Consider the following 18,554-nt stretch of genomic DNA (forward strand, 5'->3'; position numbering starts at 1 on the left):
AGTGGTTGAGGCAGGTATAAATATAACAATATTTAAAAGTCCCGAGGACATTTGCTCCAGATTCTTCTGCGATACTCCACACACCGCCATTGTGGTTCCAAGGATGACTACTGTCAGGAAGGGCCTTGTTGAAATTCTAGAATGATATGGAACAATTGAGAAATGGTATTTCATATATTTCACTTGGGGAAAAATGAGATTCAGTTTTCTATTGGTGAGAAAAATAGGATTATTCCATTGAATTTCCTTCATGTGTCCAATCAGTCTATCTTCATCATCAGAAAAATACTGTGCACAATGAGGGCAATCAATGGTTTTTCTCTTCCCAATTATCATGTAAAGTGTATATTCTACAGGTTACTCAGGCATGTTTTTCATATGACTTTCCAAGAGACCCTGAATTTCTTAAACTCTTTCATCCATGTGACTTGATTGATTGGTAACTGCTTTGAGGAATACTCCGGCAAGACACTCAGTTCAGGATCAATTAGTGATGGACATAGAAACATAGAAATTAGGTGCAGGAGTAGGCCATTCGGCCCTTCGAGCCTGCACCGCCATTCAATATGATCATGGCTGATCATCCAACTCAGTATCCTGTACCTGCCTTCTCTCCATACCCCCTGATCCCTTTAGCCACAAGGGCCACATCTATCTCCCTCTTAAATATAGCCAATGAACTGGCCTCAACTACCTTCTGTGGCAGAGAATTCCAGAGATTCACCACTCTCTGTGTGACAAAATGTTTTTCTCATCTCGGTCCTAAAAGATTTCCCCCTTATCCTTAAACTGTGACCCCTTGTTCTGGACTTCCCCAACATATAAATGAGGTTCACAGCTGGCAAATATATGATAGAGTATTTACGATGAGCTGTTTAGTATTTGCTATTCCCTTCAATGGTGAACATCGAAGAGAAATAGCTGTTTTTGTCTTTGTGTTTTTAAATTCTTTAATTCCCAGGCCTGCTGTTGCTTTATCACAAGTGAGTTTATCATAAGGTAATAAGTGATCAGTCTAGAATTAGGCCATTCGGCCCATCAAGTCTATTCTGCCATTCAATTATAGGTGATATCTCTCCCTCATAACCCCATTCTACTGCCTTCTCCCCATAACCTCTGACATCTGTACTTATCAAAAATCTATCTTGGCCTTAAAAATATCCACTGACTTGGCCTTCACAGCTTTCTGTGGCAATGAATTCCACAGATTCACCACCCTCTGACCGTCCTCATCTCCTTACTAGAGGTACATCCTTTTATTCTGGGGCTATGGCCTCTGGTCCTGGACACTCCCACTCGTGGAAACATCCACTCCACATCCACTCTATCCAGGCCAGGACCGCTCTCTGGTTGATGATAGGATGGTTCATTTAGAGTCATAGAGTCATACAGAGTGGAAACAGGCCTTTCAGCCCAATCTGCCTACACCGACCAACATGTTCCAGCTACACTAGTCCCACCTGCCTGCATTAGGACCATAATCCCTCTAAACCTTCCTATCCACATATCTGTCTATGTTGGCTGCTACTAACCTATTTAATACAATAAAAATATGAAGCATGTGATAGCCAAGAGGTCAAAATTGGCATTGCACAATAGAAGAATCAATTGTGGATTCAACATAAGAATTTTATAGGATAGATAAAAATCCCATGGCATATAACATTGTCACTTATATAGATATATATATACATACATATCCCTGTTCCACCTTTGTTACCAGGTCAAAACCCAGGAAGTCCCTATTTATCAGGCATTGGTTTATTATTGTCACATGTACCAAGATATTCAAATCAAATCATATCAAATCAACCTTTATTGTCATCTTGCAAGCAACAGTTGTACAGTGCAAAATGAAAAGACGTTTCCCAGGAAATAGCGGAGCATCGCACATGAAATGTAAAAACGTTTCACACATAATAACACTAAAAACAATCCAGTCCCTGATGGAACAGTATAAATAAATAGTTAAAAGCAGGTAAAACACAACGTTAAAATACAATAAACCAATCATAAAAATGTCCAGGGCAGCTGATTTGAGTGGCCAGTGCCAGTTATTAAAGTGGCCAGTGCCAGTTATTAAAGTGTCCGTGCCAAGCCGCAGAATCAAGTGACTGTGAGTACAGAGTGACTGTTTAGCAGCCTCACAGCCTGTGGCAGGAAGCTGTTTAGCAGTCTTGTAGTCCGGGCTTTGATGCTTCGATATCTCTTGCCTGATGGCAGGAGATCCAGGTGTATGTGGAGGGGGTGCAGTTTGTCCTTAGCAATTCTCTGAGCTTTTTTCAGACAGCGGCTCTGGAACAGTTCTTGTACCGAGGGTAGGGAGACGCCAATGATCCTCTCTGCTCCCCTCACTACCCTCTGCAGAGCCTTCCTGTCCGAGCAGTTGCAGGTGGAGTACCACGTATTTATGCAGTACGTGAGTACAGACTTCACCGTACCCCTGTAGAAAGTCCTGAGGATGTTGGTGGGGAGTGAGGCCTGTTTTAGTTTCCTCAGGAAGTGCAGTCGCTGATGGGCCCGTTTGACGGTCCCAGTGGTGTTCCTGGACCAGGTGAGGCTGTCTGTAATTTGCACACCGAGGAACTTTATGCTCTCCACTCTCTCCACTGCAGTGCCACTGATGTTGAGGGGTGTATGCTTTGGCTGCGCCCTCCTGAAGTCGACAACCATCTCCTTCGTTTTGTCGACATTTAATTCTAGATTGTTTTTGCCGCACCAGTCCACTAGTTGTTCCACTTCCTCCCTGTACATTGACTCGTTATCTCCGCTGATGAGTCCCACCACTGTTGTGTCATCCGTGAATTTTATGATCTTATTGTCCCTGTATCTGGCAACACAGTCATGTGTGAGCAATGTGAACAACAGCGGGCTGAGCACACAGCCTTGAGGGGAGCCGGTGCTCAGCGTGATCGAGCCTGAAGTGTTCTTGCCAACACGGACTGAAAATGTTTTACTTGTATGCCTTCCAATAAGATCATTCTGTACATGAGTACAATCAAGCTATACACAAGTACAGCAGTGAAAAATATAAAAGTGCAAAATATCGTTTTACTGCTTTGTAGTGTTACAGTTGGCGGACGACACAACCCTGATTGGACTGATCCAGGATGGGGAGGAATCTGCCTACAGACAGGAAGTGACAAAGCTGGTGTCCTGGTGCCTTCGGAACAACCTGGAGCTCAAATGCTCTTAAGACAGTGGAATTGATAGTAGACTTTAGGAAAGCCCCCCTCCCCTCACCCCACTCACCACCAACAACACCACAGTCACATCTGTGGAGTCCTTTAAGTTCCTTTGAACCATCATCTCCAAGAACCTTAAATTGGGGGCCACCATCGACTCCGCAGACAAAAAGGCCCAACAGAGGAAGTACTTCCTGCGGCAGCTAAGGAAACACTATCTGCCCCAGGCAATGATGGTCCAATTCTATACTGCCATCGTAGAGTCTGTCCTCACCTTCACCATCATGGTCTGGCTTGGCTCAGCCACCAAGCACGACATCCGGAGGCTGCAGCGAATTGTTCGATCAGCTGAGAAGGTTGTTGGCTGCAAGCAGGAAGCGAGCGGGTAAGATCATCTCTGACCCCTCTCACCCTGAAGCACTTCCCTCTGGAAGCCAACTCTGGACCGTCAAAGCCGCCAGACATAAAAACAGTGATTTTTCCATGAGCTGTAGCTCTACTCAATAACCAAAAGTCTGTTTAAGTCATGTTTAAACTATAACGTTTTATTCTTAATGTTTTAATGTTTAATGTTTAATGTTTTATTCTTAATGGTTTACTATATGTCGTGTTGTTAATTGCGAGCGGTGCACCAAGGCAAATTCCTTGTATGTGTACATACTTGGCCAATAAACTTATTCATTCATTCAGTTTCATTTGTGCCTGATAGTAGGTAAGAAGTTCGAGAATGCCCCCTAATTCATGGGAGGACTGTTCTGTAGTCAGATAACAGACTCAAAGAAGCTGTTCCTGAGTCTGGTGTTAGGTGCTTTCAGATTTTGTATTTTCTACCTGTCAGGGGAGGGGTATAGAGTGAATGATTGGGGTGAAACATGGAACTGCAGATGCTGGTTCATAAAAGAAGACATGGAGTGCTGGAGTAGTTCAGCAGGTCAGGCAGCATCTCAGGAGAACACAGTTAGGCAATGGGTCAGAAAGGTCCTGAACCGAAAGGTCGCCGGTCTGAAAAATGGTCCCAACCCGAAACATCGTCAATCCATGTCCTTGTGAGTTGCCGCCTGAGCTGATTTATTTATCCTGCTCAACCCCATTCACCTGCCTTCTCCCCCCAGAGCCTTTGATACCCTTCCTAATTAAGAACCTATCAATTTCTGCCTTAAAATTACCTAATATCTTGGCCTCCACATCCATCTGTGGCAATGAATTACTGCTTCTCTCCCCAAATATGCTTGCTGTCCTAATCTTTCTTAATATTTTGGGTTTTATTTGGATTTTCAGAATCCGTGATCTTTCATTTTTGTCTTTAATCTAATATCTTGAAGGGGTCCCGAAAAACAGATGAACAAGAAAGGAACAGAAGGGTTCAGTTGATAGGGTTAGATTAAGTAATGCCAGAGGAGGTTCCTGTGATTCATAATGCTGATGCAGACCCATTAGGCATTTCAAATTCCTCTTGTACTTTGATGGAAAGGAGACTGGCAGATTTGTCCAGTAGGTGGCAGAATGTCATTGCTCTGGAGACCAGAAGATGAATTTCCAGGAAGTATTATATTAATACTAGTCTGAAGAAGTGTCTCGACCCGAAACATCACCCATTCCTTCTCTTCCGAGATGCTGCCTGTCCCGCTGAGTTACTCCAGCTTTTTGTGTCTATCTAAGTATTACATTAAATTTGATTGAGACAATCTGTGCCTCCATTAACCAAAACACTGGCCAACAGGTTATAAAATGATCATTCTAGGCTTGGTCTTTCTACTGGGATTATCTTGAAGGTAGTGGTTCAACATTTAAGTTTGTTTTTCTCCTTTAATTCAGTTGAAAATACAGTATAACCACTGTATAGGGGCACTGTTTTAGTCTAACACATACATTTTTGGCAGGAATCATCTTCCACACATGACAGGTAAATATCCCTCCTGTGTATATGTATTCAGTAAAGAAGCATCTGCCATCATTCAGTAACCGAGGCAATAAAACACACAGTTAAAGCACTCACGCTTAGGTCTTAGCCTCTTATCAACAAATTCACAAAAAAGGGTCAAAGTTCATCTTTACATGTCATGCGAATTTGATTATTGGAATGACAGGGGCAACAATTGAGTCTCTTACTCAGCTTTTACTTACCAAGCGAAAATATGGTTAGCCATATCTCGACTCCTAAATAGCAACAGCAGCAACATCTCTCATCTATAGAATACCATCCCATTCACAGAAGAATTATCATGCAGAATTTGACACTGAAAAACAGGGACCTTAAGGTAGGTAACCAAAAGCTTGATCAAAGATTAGGTTTTGAGGAGCATCTTAAAAGAGGAAATGTGGTAGAGATGTACAGGGAGAGGATGATACGATTCGAGAACAGGTCGTTCAAGGTGCAGCCAACAGTCGTTGAGGTATTAACTTTGGGGATGACCAAAGATCTAGAATTGGAGGAGTGCAGATATCTCAAAAGGTTGTAAGGTTGTGATACTGGAGAAAGATATAGAGATAGGGAAATCATAAAGCATGTTTGAAAACAGGGGGTTTAAAATTCTAAGTTTGCATAACGACATCTAGATTCTTAATTAATCTAATATATTTGAACATCACTGCATGCAGCCAAACCATGTTCATATATGTGGACTGTTCAGTGAACTTTTGCAACTTTGTCGGCATCAGAAAAGTGGTGACACGTGTACTGTCTAGGTGAGATTTGCTATGTGATTTTGCCAGGTTGTATGCAAAACAAAGCATTGCACTGTACCTAGGTACATGTGACAATAAAGTATAATTGAATATTTCAGTGTATGGCCTTTGCCATTTTTCAATCAATCTTGTTATGGTCAGCAGTTCCAAAGGAATTGCCAGCATTCAGCCACTCCTTAGTAACTAAATTTGCACCTCATGTGGACACTACAAATCTGGGCATCTGGAATACAAATGCCTGCATCCATCACTATCCCCCAAATAGAGTTTGCAGGTGGTGCCTCACCTGGCTCTGAATACTAAGCAATATTCAGGGGATCCACCCTGCAATCCCACTCCAGTTAGATTGTTTAGGATTGGGAATCCATTCTTTTGAAATGGGATTAATGATTTAGAGATCAAGAAGAAAAAGGATTGTTTATATATTTATTTCCTTTCTTAAAAAAAAATCTTCCTGGTATTTTAACCTGCTCTAAAAATATTTTTAAATATTTTTTAATTCTTCAATTATTTACAGAAATCTCAATATTTTTTTAATTTCTCTGTTTAATTAAATCTAAAAACAGAACATTTTGACAGGAGTTTCAACCTCAGCTTTGCCTCATGTTAGGATGTTCCTGAGACTGCAGCACAGCAGGACACTGGTCTGGGCCTGTTATACCTCACCAGATGAACCCTTGTTCTGGTCAATCGATTGGTCAACCCTTTGCTTCTGGCCCAGTTGAGCAGGATGCTGCATCCACACAATCCAGCCAAATGGATAAACTGAACAAGGGTGTGATGAAGAGCAATGGAAAGAGAGATAAAATATTTGGCACAGTTCCGTCATTGACTACATCCATCGGTCTCATCAAAAGAACACTTTAATCTCGGTATTTCTCATAAATAATACTCGGTAATTAGCTTTTGTTCAATCTGTCAGTGCGGGAGTAATCTTCCCATGTGTTAATCCCTTAAAATATGGCGCAGACTATACATTAGTAGCAACATGCTCTGCAATAATACCCTTCTGTTTTATTGCCACTGATTTTGTGGCATTGTCAATGTAAAATATACTTCTGATGCCCACCCCATTCTGGACAACGACAATTGGATTAATCTTTACGAAAGTGCACAAAGGGAAACCTTATGTTCCTTTCTTTGAAGTTCCTTCCCGAGATATTTTGTTAAGACTTTGGACTTCATCTTATTTTGAGTTCAGTAATTCAGAATTCAGTGATTTAATCCTCCCGCAAAGCTGACAAAATTAAAAAAAAAATGTGCCTTTTTAGATAAATCACTGTCAATTGGAAGGGGTTCTTTGCACAAAGAGGTAGTTGTAGTTGCTTATTGCAGTTGTATAAGATGTTTGTGAGACTGCATTTAGAGTAATGTGTTCAGCTCTGGGCACCATGATATAGGAAAGATGTTGTCAAGCTGGAAAAGGTACAGAGAAGATTTATGAGGATGTTGCCAGGACTAAAGAGTTTGAGCTTGAGGGAGAGGTTGAGTAGGCTCTCCCTTGGAGCGCAGAAAGATGAGGGATGGTCTTACAGAGGTGTATAAAATCATGAGAGGATTAGATCGGGTAGATGCACAGAGTCTAGCCCAGAGTAGGTTAATCATGACCCAGAGGCTATAGGTGTAAAGTGAAGGGGAAAAGATTTAATAGGAATCTGAGGTGTAACTCTTTCACTCAAAGGACCTGGCTGAACCGACCCGACCAGCTGTGACCTGCGCCAGATACTGGCAGAACGACATCTGAGATTGCAACGGACTCGAAGAAGAAGAAGACTCAAAGGGTGGTTGATGTATGGAACAAGCTGCCAGAGGAGATAGGACATAAGGTAGCGCAAATGAGAAAATAAAATGAATAGAATTTAGTATTACAACTACAGAGAAAGTGCAGATAAAATCAATCCAAAATGGTGACTACCAATGATCAATACCAAAGATCCTGATCTTTGATCAATACAGTAACACTGCATGTCCCCAAAAGTATGTGACCCCTGCTGGCCTGGAGGAGAATAGCTATCAACTATAAAATGTACATTCAATTAAATATTTACCTCTGCATAATTTATATGCATTATGACATACTGTATATAGCATTGAAAGAGATCATTTGGCCCATTATGCCTGTTGACCTTTTAAAAGAGTTATCTCACATACTATTTTCCCTCCTTTTCCTTTTCATGTATATTTTTGATCCCCCACTGACAATGTTATTGGACCTGCTTTAACTATCACTCCTGGCAAACAAATGTCTAAGATATCTAATACACTGTTTTGAAAAAACAAGCATGGGAAATAGCAAGAGTACAGGCAATAGCAATTCAATTGTATCACAACTGATGTTCCCTTGGTCTTAGTTCCACTTCCCTGCCCGATCTTCTTATCCCATTGTCCAAATATCTATCTATCTATCTTAGAGTCCAATGTATTTATTGACTCGGCCTTTGTAGTTGAGAAAGTTGTGTGCGGTAGAGAAATTAGATTCCTCTGTGTGGTAGAAAAATGCAAAGGCTCACTCTGAGAGAAAACAAAATCCTCCTCTCCTCCATTCCAATGGATCACCCCACATTTTGAGCTATGCCTTTGTTCCAGATAAACTTCCTCTTAGCAGCCACTTTAGTCATACCCATGAGGAATCTTACATGTATCAATAAAACATTTTTTATTCTTCTAAACTCCAATAGGAATAGGTCCTACCTGCTCAACTCTTTCTCCAAAGACAATTATTTATCTCAAGAATCAAGCCGGTGAAGTATCACTTCATAGTTTAATTATTTCCCAACTTAAATAAGGTTAAAATTATTCACAACACCCCATATGTGGTCTCATCTTGTGTCGGTGAAGTCGACTTCCCATTTGTTATACTTTATACTTCTTGGAATAAAGATCAACACTTCATTTGCTTTCCTAATTATTTGCTGCACTGGCACTTTCTGATTTTCATGCACAAGGTCATCCAGATTCTTTTGTGCCTTTTAAATACTCAACCTTTCAATTACCCTCGATCAAAGCAAGTACTCACAATTTCTCACATATTCTTTCTGCTATATCTTCGCCCACTCACTAAACCTTCTTCTATTTCTTTACAGACTCTCTTTCTATTCTCTTGCATTTCTTAATCTCAGTTTAAATATACTAGATCCACTAGTTCCTCTTTATCCATCATCAAAGGATTGATTAATCAAAAATAATTTCCCTTTTAGAAATTCGTTGACTCCACTCAATTATATTATTTTCTAAGTGAGTTAATTTATCCTTTATTGTAAATGTTGGTACTGATGGCATTTAATAAGCGAATAGTCCTCTATATACTCCCCCTCCTTTCTTTAATTATAGGGTCACATTTACCACTGTCCAATATTTTCCAACCATTCCAAAATCTATATAACTTTGGAAGATAATAACTGGAGAATCTATTATCCCATAAGCCGGGTCTTTCAAATCTCGGAAATAGATCATTGGGTCCGAAGGTTTAAGTTTTTTATTATTTCCTCATTTACAATGGACTATTAATTCTCCAGTAGTTTTGGAAGATTTATTTGTGTCTCCAGCTGAGAAGAAAGTATTTGCTTAAATTCTTTGTCATTTCATTCTTTCTTATCACAAACTCTCCTGTATTTCTGTGTCTAGGATCCAAATTTGCCCTCACTTTTTACATATCGATTGAAGCTATTACAATCTTTTTATATTTCTCACGAGTTTGCTCTCACATTCTTTCTTCCCCTCTCTTCATCAGTTTCTTGTGCATCTTTTGCTGATTTCCAAAACCTTCGCTATCATTAGGCTTTCTGCTTTATCTCGCAACTTCATAGACCAATCCTTAGATTTAATATCTTTACTTTCTCCACTAATGTATGGTTCCACCACAATTCTCTTGTGCTTTTGTGTCTTAAAAAAATGTATATTTGTTGCAAGTCATATATCTTTTTCTTAACAGCCTCAATGTCCTCAATTATACCTCTTGAAAGTAGTTTCCAAATATCCCCCAACCAACCTGCCTCTCAAAGCTTCATAATTATCTTCATAACAATCTTGGTTTCAAATAAAATGTCATTATTTTTTAACAGTATAATTTTCCATTATATTGTGGTTTACTGTATCCAGGAGATTCCTTACTAACAATAGGATTCAATATTACACAGTGCTAGATCCAAAATAACCTGTTCCCTTGTGGTTTCCCGAACATGCAGGTATAGAAATCCATCTCGCTTACATTCAAAGAATTTATCCTCTGTCAGATTACTATTAATGTGATTTTCCCAGTCTGTATGTAGTTTAAAGTCTCCAGGATCATTGCATCACATCTGTTCCATGCTTCTCTAAATACCTCATTATACAATGACCTATATTTCTAACTTCCACTTGCAACTTTGGTTCTCTCCCTCCCGACTCCACTCATTATTCCTCACTGTTTAAAACTCTCCACCAAAAGCACAAAGAGAAGCATATTGGTCTGAGACCGACTAGAGTGCAACCCACCCAGCGTCAATAGGTCCGGACAACCTTAGAAATACTCTCTAAGTCACTGATATTAAATAAATATTTTCCTCCGACCTCCACCATCTCTCCAGCCACACATTAATTTCTTGTACTCTTCTCTCACTCTGCTCTCATTGACACCCAGTCCTCTGTTTACTCACTTTGAGTTCATGCTTTTTAACCTCTTTCCAAGTTCCCTAAAATCTACTTGCAGGAGTCATTCCACGTTCTACCTCAGACACTGATACAACCAAGCGATATACTATCCGTGTTCAAAATGTAGTCATAGCCTGCCTTCTCCTTAACTACTGCATTCTCTATCACTATTTCCCTCTCATGCTTCTTCCATCACTGCTGGGCGGCTGAGCTAGTCATGACAGCATGCTCACTACCCTGACTGCACTCCCCGGAGCCACCAGCACCCTCACCAGCATCCAAATAGGGAAATCTCACGAATGAAATGGTCTCACAGGACCCCTGGAATAGCTGCCTGACATTCACCCATTCCCTCTCCATCAACAGATCCTTAAGCTGTAGCTTTACCACTTCCCAAACACACCTCTGTATATTCCCGAAATTACAAGGTCGTTGCATTCCCAGAAGATTCTCGGTATTATCACTTTCCATAAAGCGAACAACATCAATCTAAAAATGGGTCCCGCCCCGACACATCTCTCTGTCTGATTCCTTCCACACGCGTTGCCCGATCTGCTGACCACCTCCAACAGTTTGCATTTTGCCTAAAATTCCGGCATCTGCAGTCTCTTATGTATTTCTCTTGATTAACTTTATGAACGGTTCTTTTGTGTTTCATGTTTATTTAGTTACTTTTTCCAACATAAATTCCATAAGAGCAAATTTTTATTAGATTCATAGAGATGTAGCCTTTCGGCCCAATTCGTCCATGGCGACCAAGATGCCCCATCTAACCTAGTATAATTTGCCTGCGTTTAGCCCATGTTCCAATTTCATTATGGCAAATATAATTATTTATATAATAATTTATTGATACAAAACACAATTTTATTTCGAATCTCAGTTCTTTTGGTGGTGATTTGTAAATTCCATTTGCAATGAATATCTCCTCCCAAACTGCTGCAACATGGTGTCAATGAAATACTCAATCTTGTGGATGCACCACGCTGTCTCCAGCTATCTCTCCAGCTCTGAAACCTGGAGTTGAAGCTGCTGCAAATGGAGACACTTTCTGCAGACCTAGTTGTCCAACTCTCCGAAGATGGACACAACATTCTGGAGTAACTCGGTGGGATAGGCAGCATCTCTGGAGAAAAGGAATAGATGATGTTTCGGGTCGAGACCCTTCATCAGACTGAGGGTGATTATCTAACTCAACGGGAGTGTTTTCAACTTCCCACACAGCATAGAATGCTAATTGCCCTCAGCTGAGCTGCCCTACCATGCCTCTCCTTCAGAGATCATTAATAAATCACAAAATCTTTGTCCCATTGCATTTTTGTGCAACCATGCTGTGTGTAAATAGTTGTATTCACCAGAATGTAAAATTATCTAGATTTATAACAATGACTACTTCACAAACTACTTCATTATCTGTAGCTAAAGAGGAGTATAGGGAAGACCAAGGTTACACAAGTAGTAGCCACAGTTCCAGTGCCTGCATTGAATCCTGGCCTCTGGTACTTCTGTGTGGACGTTGCACATTCTCCTTGTGACAACATAGTTTCCTCTGAATGCTCCACATTCCAAAAGGAGGCGGATCGGGGGGGTTAATTGGCCATTTTAAATTATCCAAAGTGCGTAGGTAAATGGTGGAATCTGGAGGGAGGTGATGAGAATGCGGGGAGAATAGATTGGTGTAGATGACTCAAAGGTCTGTCCCACTGTACGAGGTAATTCAACAGTTCTCCCGAGTTTCCCCTGATTCGAACTCGGAGAATTATGGTAATAGCCGCTCGTAGGTACTCAGGGCTCTCGTGGACATTTTTCAACATGTTGAAAAAACTTCACGAGCTTACCCCGTTTCCCGAGTACCTACCGTTAGCGTTACGAGCCGCTAAGAGACGTATCCCGCTACGTACATTCTACGTACTTACCATGAGTTTGATTTTCTTTTAACTCGGGAGAGCTCTTGGGTAAACTCGTATAGTGGGACAGGCTCTTTAGTGAGCCAACAGCCTGTTTCTGTGCTCTATGACTCAGACATTAATCACCAGTTGTTAGGGGGTAAATTAGCTCCACAGCAGCAGCAGCAGCAAGATTTACTCTTCATATTCAAAATTCAGTTCTGAACCACTGCTGGCAGAATCTAGATTTATAGACAAGCATTTCTAGAACTTCCTCCTGAAGGGAAACATGAATAACAATGATACTGGAAGACAAGATTAGATGGACCAAAAGGCTGTTGCATTTCTAAATCATCCAACAGCAGCAAGAAGTAAAAAAAAACAGACACGGCAGCCACAGTGTATTGTGGACCAGATCAACAATGCAAGTCCATGCACCAGTTGCTGCCATGTGTGCCAATTCCAAATTGGCCTCATCAGGTGTAGATAATATATTCCCTTGGATCTAATTATCCTTGATTGTGAGGCATTGCCAAAGAATGATGGCTTCATGACCTGTTAAGTGCCCTGGTAAGTCTTAATTGAAAAACCTCAATGTATATGTGTGTTTTCTTTATTTATTAGCCTATTCTTCATTTTCTGGAAAGTCCTGGTTGTATCTTGAGCTTTGCAGTCAGCAGATAATGCGTCCATGCAAGTCTGTCAGGAGGGACTCAACAGCCGCGTTTGCGGTTTTTTACACCACGTGTCCAGACCTTGCATCGGTTGGTGGGAGTGGCAGGCCTGGATCTGTTGGGTCTGGTTTCAAAAGCTGTAATTCCATTTAAAATACTGACAGTAAAAGAATAGAACATCTGCACATTCCATCACTGCCACACTAAACCACATCAATGTCGCCAGTGTGTTCAATCGGGCTGTTGTTTTTAGCCGAGCTTGTTTCAATCCTTTTTTTGCTTTCCATTCGAGAAAGTGCCAAGTGTGAGTGCAGTATAAATGTGCAATTAATATTTGAATTCATTGTACATCACAGCACAAACTTCATTTCAATGTGGAACTAGAGTTTCCGCATAGAACGATTTCCACTGGTTGCTGTGCATTAAACACAATGGCAAGATTTTCTCTATCCAGTTCATTCCACTCCCTGGTCTTTCCTCTGCTTCAGTATAGTTTTTCCTTGATTAACCATATCCCCAAATCCGTTAAAAAAAATTACTGATGGATCTGCTTCCACTGCCTTTGAAGCCATTTTATTTCTGATCACGTCTTTGAATTAACAAACTTCTCTCTCTTTAACCTCAAATTACCCTCATTAGAAAATGTTTGGTTACCAATCCATTACATGGGGGAAAGATTGTTTTCATTGTGTACACTATAGCAAGGAACAGAAGTGATTGCAATGGAGAAGGCTCAGAGGAGATTCATCAGAATGTTGCCTGGGGTAGAAACATAGAAACACAGAAAATTGGTGCAGGAGGAGGCCTTTCAGCCCTTCCAGCCGGCACCGTCATTCATTGTGATCATGGCTGATCATCCACAATCAGTAACCCATGCCTGCTTGATTCTGCTAGCCCCAAGAGCACCATCTAACTCTCTCTTAAATTCATCCAGTGAATTGGCCTCCACTGCCTTCTGTGGCAGAGAATTCCACAAATTCACAACTCTCTGGGTGAAAAGTTTTTTCTCATCTCAGTCTTAAATGGCCTCCCCTTTATTCTTGGAGACTGTGGCTCCTGGTTCTGGACTCCCCCAACATTGGGAGCGTTTGGTATGAAGAGAGACTAGATTGATGGAATTTGTTTTCCAAGGAGTGAGGAGGCTAAGAAGGGACTTGATAGAGGTATGGAAATGAGGAGCATCAAGAGGATAGGTGGGAGGAAACATTTCCCCATGGCAAAAGTATCCAAAGCCAAATGTATAGGTTTAGATTAAGGGGAGAAAGTTTGGAGGAAGAATGTATTTAACCAGTGTGTGTGGGAACCTGGAATACACAACCTGAGTTGTGGTGGGCTGGTACTCTCACAATATGTGAGAAATAAATAGATGAGCTTTTGAAGGGTCTCGACCTGAAACATCCCCCTTTCCTTCTCGCCAGAGATGCTGCCTGTCCCACTGAGTTCCTCCAGTATTTTGTGTCTAGTTTGATTTAAACCAGCATCTGCAGTTCTTTCCTACACACAGTTGTCATGCACCTCATCTACTATCTCTGTTCCACACATCTTAATGGTCTTATCTTAAATGGATATAAAACCAGCATCAGTGTTCTCTTTGGGTTATTTGCCATTTAAAGGATTTTGAGGTACAGGAAGGCACAGAGATGACTCACAAGGTGATTTCTTAACCCAAATAAATAGCTCAGGATTGAACCTAGGTATCTGGCACTGTAAGGCAACAGCTCTATCATCGGCACCACTGTGCTACATTAAAGAAGGGAAAAGAGATTTCTGCCTTACTTGGATCGATTTAGTCACACTGCCCTGTCAGGTCTTGCTGATTTTAATCTTATTTTCAGTTGCTATTTCCACTGTTCAATCATTTGAACGGTTGAAGCCATTTCTGATGGATCACGCAACTTTGAAATGCACTGTGCTCTTGTGAATGACTTTAGAAAGCCTGATAAAGTATGGATGGAAATTTATGTTAATTGTTTTATATGTCTCTATCTTCCTTGTGTTTGGGGCCTTTTTAGAAAACTGTTTGACCTTCCTGAGCATTATTTTTAGGTCAGGCATGACAAAGGTCAGAGGTAATGTTGAGGAAATCCTGCATCTCACTGCCATGTCTGTGAAATGTTGAATTGGAAGAGTTAGCTTCTGGATTCAATTTATTTCTAATTGGTTCCAGCTGTCCATGGTTGCAGATTATCATTGCCTTTTCCCAAGTGACACCGCAGTCAGGATTGGCAGCCCCAGCAAAGGAGCAAGTAGTTTCCTTATGGCTTGAGCAAAAGGGAGAAGACGTGGCCTTTTGACCATCGATCGGTGAAGCGCACCATCTCACAGCTTAACTGCTCTGGCGATAAGAAGATACATCTAAAAGATTCTCTGCAGCAACACTCCAGAGTTTCTCTAACAGCGCCCCCAAACCCATGATATCCCTCGCCAACAAGGAAAGCATCCGAAGGCTGATCGAACAAACCAACATCTTCAAGTTTCCTTCTCTCTCCCGGATGCCATCGTAACTTGGATACATCTCACCCTTCCACTGTTGCTGGGTCAAAATGCTAGAATTCCCTATTTTATAACAGAGAGGATGTAACTTTTCCAGATGTACCCATGTGCCTTGAAAAGGCAGATCAGCTTCGTCAGAAATATGAAGGATGGTCATTGAGTGCCCATTTTACATGAGAACAGCCTCCTACATGAGAATAGGCTGGCTCTACTGCCCACAGTTCCAATGTACTGTCAGTGTAGAGTTTGCATGTTCCTTACCTGATCATGTGCTCGGGTTTTCTCCCCGATCCCAAAGACACACGCTGGTTGGTTAAAAAGCTACAATAAATCAGCCTTAAATAAAGTAGGCGTCAAAAAGACTCAAAATGGAGTTGATATAAATGTGAGATCGAATAGATTTCAGGGCCCCAGGGACGTAAGGAGAGAATAATGGAGCTGAAGAAGATGGCGGACTTCTTGAAAGGACTGCCGGTCTATAATGAAAGCAATTTCAGCCTGTTATACGCATACTGTTCGCAAAGATTCGAATAGAAGACCATCTGTATAACTCCCAACATGAGAGTATGCCATCGGAACAGATCATTATGACAGAGGAGACCAACATTTTGCTTCGATATCTCCATCAGCAATGGGACATAAAGAATGCAGCAAAGATGCTGTTGGGTTGGGATAGCTCTGCAGGGATCTGATGTGGAGCTGATGGGCTGGATAGTCTCCTTCAGTGTTAAACTAAGTAGGTAACATGGGCAAAAAGAGATTACTCAGCCCATTGACCATATTCTAGCATTCAGAGAGAAGTGACTAATCTGCCAGGATCTATGTACCTTTCTGAAACTGTCTCCTCACCACTTTCCCAACCACATCCAATATAATATAATTGTCTCCATCCCATCCTCACCCCACCCTTCCCTATTCCTATACTCTCCTCTCTCACTTCTTTCTCTCTCATTATCTCCCCTTATTTATCAACATATCTGTTCTTCTTTCTGCATTCGTTCCATTACTGCGCTGATTTATTTTCGCCTCTCTTTCCCAGTTTTCAACGCAGCAGAAATGTAAAAGTAGAGTCCACTCATTGGAGAACAAATATTCACCATTTTGTATCATCCATGTAGACCTAAGAATGTGTCAGACATACGTGTTGGTGTACCACGACACTCACATGAGATCACTGTGTGTATATACATCATATTTCCAACCCAGAGCTGAAGTACTGAGGCGAAAACTGAAGTGAGAAAATTGTTTGGGATATGCCAATCCGTACTGAGTTTGGCTCAGTTGGAAGATGCCATGAGCAATCAAGGGATATTTAAGATGGTATTTTGAGATTTAAATAGGCCATATATAGTTGTCATATGTAATAGGAGTACGATTCGGCCCATCAAGTCTACTCTACCATTTAATCATGGTTGATCAACATCTCCCAGCTAACCCCATTCTCCTGCCTTCCCCCCCCCCCCATAACCTCTGACACCCGTACTAATCAAGAATCTGTCTATCTCTGCCTTAAAAATATCCATTGACTTGGCCTCTACAGCAAAGAATTCCACAGATTCACCACCCTCTGACTAAAGAAATTCCTCCTCATCTCCTTCCTAATTCTTTTAATTCTGAGGCTATGACCACGAGTCCTGGACTCTCCCATTGTTAGTGTTGTTCCAGCCATTTCTATTGTAATTAACACATGGTGAAGATAATGTTCATTCTGCCTCAAGGTAAATGAAATCAATGTTGTGATTCTGGGAGCAACTCAGGGATGAGGTGATTGAAATACAAATGATTGTATTGCTTTCAGCTGGACCGAGTCTATGGAAGAACCAAAACTCATTTCATTCTCATTATTTTCATTGCAATGTACCATCCCCCACTTCATGAGGGCTTCAGATTTCTTGATGCTAACAAGATGAGTCTGTCGTTGCTCTTCAACTCCCCCGGGACCATTCAATCTATCTCCCACCTGTATGAAATTTAGAAAATTGATCTAAGACTAGCAGGTTAGGCTAATGAACAGAGGTGCAGGAAAAGGCATTCAATTGTAACATTAATTTTAACATTACCACAGAGTACGTTAAATGAAAGTTAGTAACCAACAGTAAGTTGATCTATACAGGGCTGCCTTAAAATGTTTACTGCTTTTGGCGTAACTTCAAACTGCTAATATATTACTATTACACAACGACAGTTTGAACATAAATACTCCTCCACAAAGCACCAACTTTTTGAGTGAGATTCAAGGGCATACTTATATCATTTCTGAAAATTGATGCATGCATGAAAAATCCTACATTGTAGATTTGAGTCACAAGAGACCCAGATTGTTGCAGGCAGAAGGGGTATGTACAGCTATTCCACTTGGCTTTGCAAAGGTACAGTGAATTTATAGCAAATGTTGGAGGTACCGCTACAATGATCATCTTGGCCTTGTAACGACCTGCTGACCCAGCATAAATGGGCCAATGTAGTGGTGACTTTAAATACGACTGTGCTCTCATTCATCACAAGGAAGAATCTGCAGAGACACAAACTTCGTCCATTCCCTGATCTTGATGCTTTTGTGCTATATTGAGTCCAGAAGTGGAACACAATTCGTCTTTATATCTTTAATTCGAGGCGACATTATCTGAGCGCATAAACTTGGAGAATTTCATCATCAGGACAGAAAGTGTTGAGTAACTCAGCAGGTCAGGCAGCATCTCTGGAGATCATGGATAGCTGACGTTTCTGGTCGAGACCCTTCTTTAAACAAGACACAAAACATACCCTACCCATGGTCCAGTGATGTTGCCTGACTTGCTGAGTTACTCCAGGACTTTGTGTCCTTTTGTGTATTAATCAGCATCTGCAGTTCTCTGTTTCTAGACCTTCATTGTTGCTTTCAGACGAAAATCGATGAATATTTGGGTCCCCCTATGGCTCAGTGGTGGTTATGTTACAAAGCTGGAGAACCAGAAAGTACTAAATTGATGTGTGAAAACTAAATTGCAAATTGGATTGTTTTG

The sequence above is a fragment of the Amblyraja radiata genome, chromosome 37, assembly GCF_010909765.2.
Source record: "Amblyraja radiata isolate CabotCenter1 chromosome 37, sAmbRad1.1.pri, whole genome shotgun sequence".
Classification (NCBI taxonomy): Eukaryota; Metazoa; Chordata; class Chondrichthyes; order Rajiformes; family Rajidae; genus Amblyraja; species Amblyraja radiata.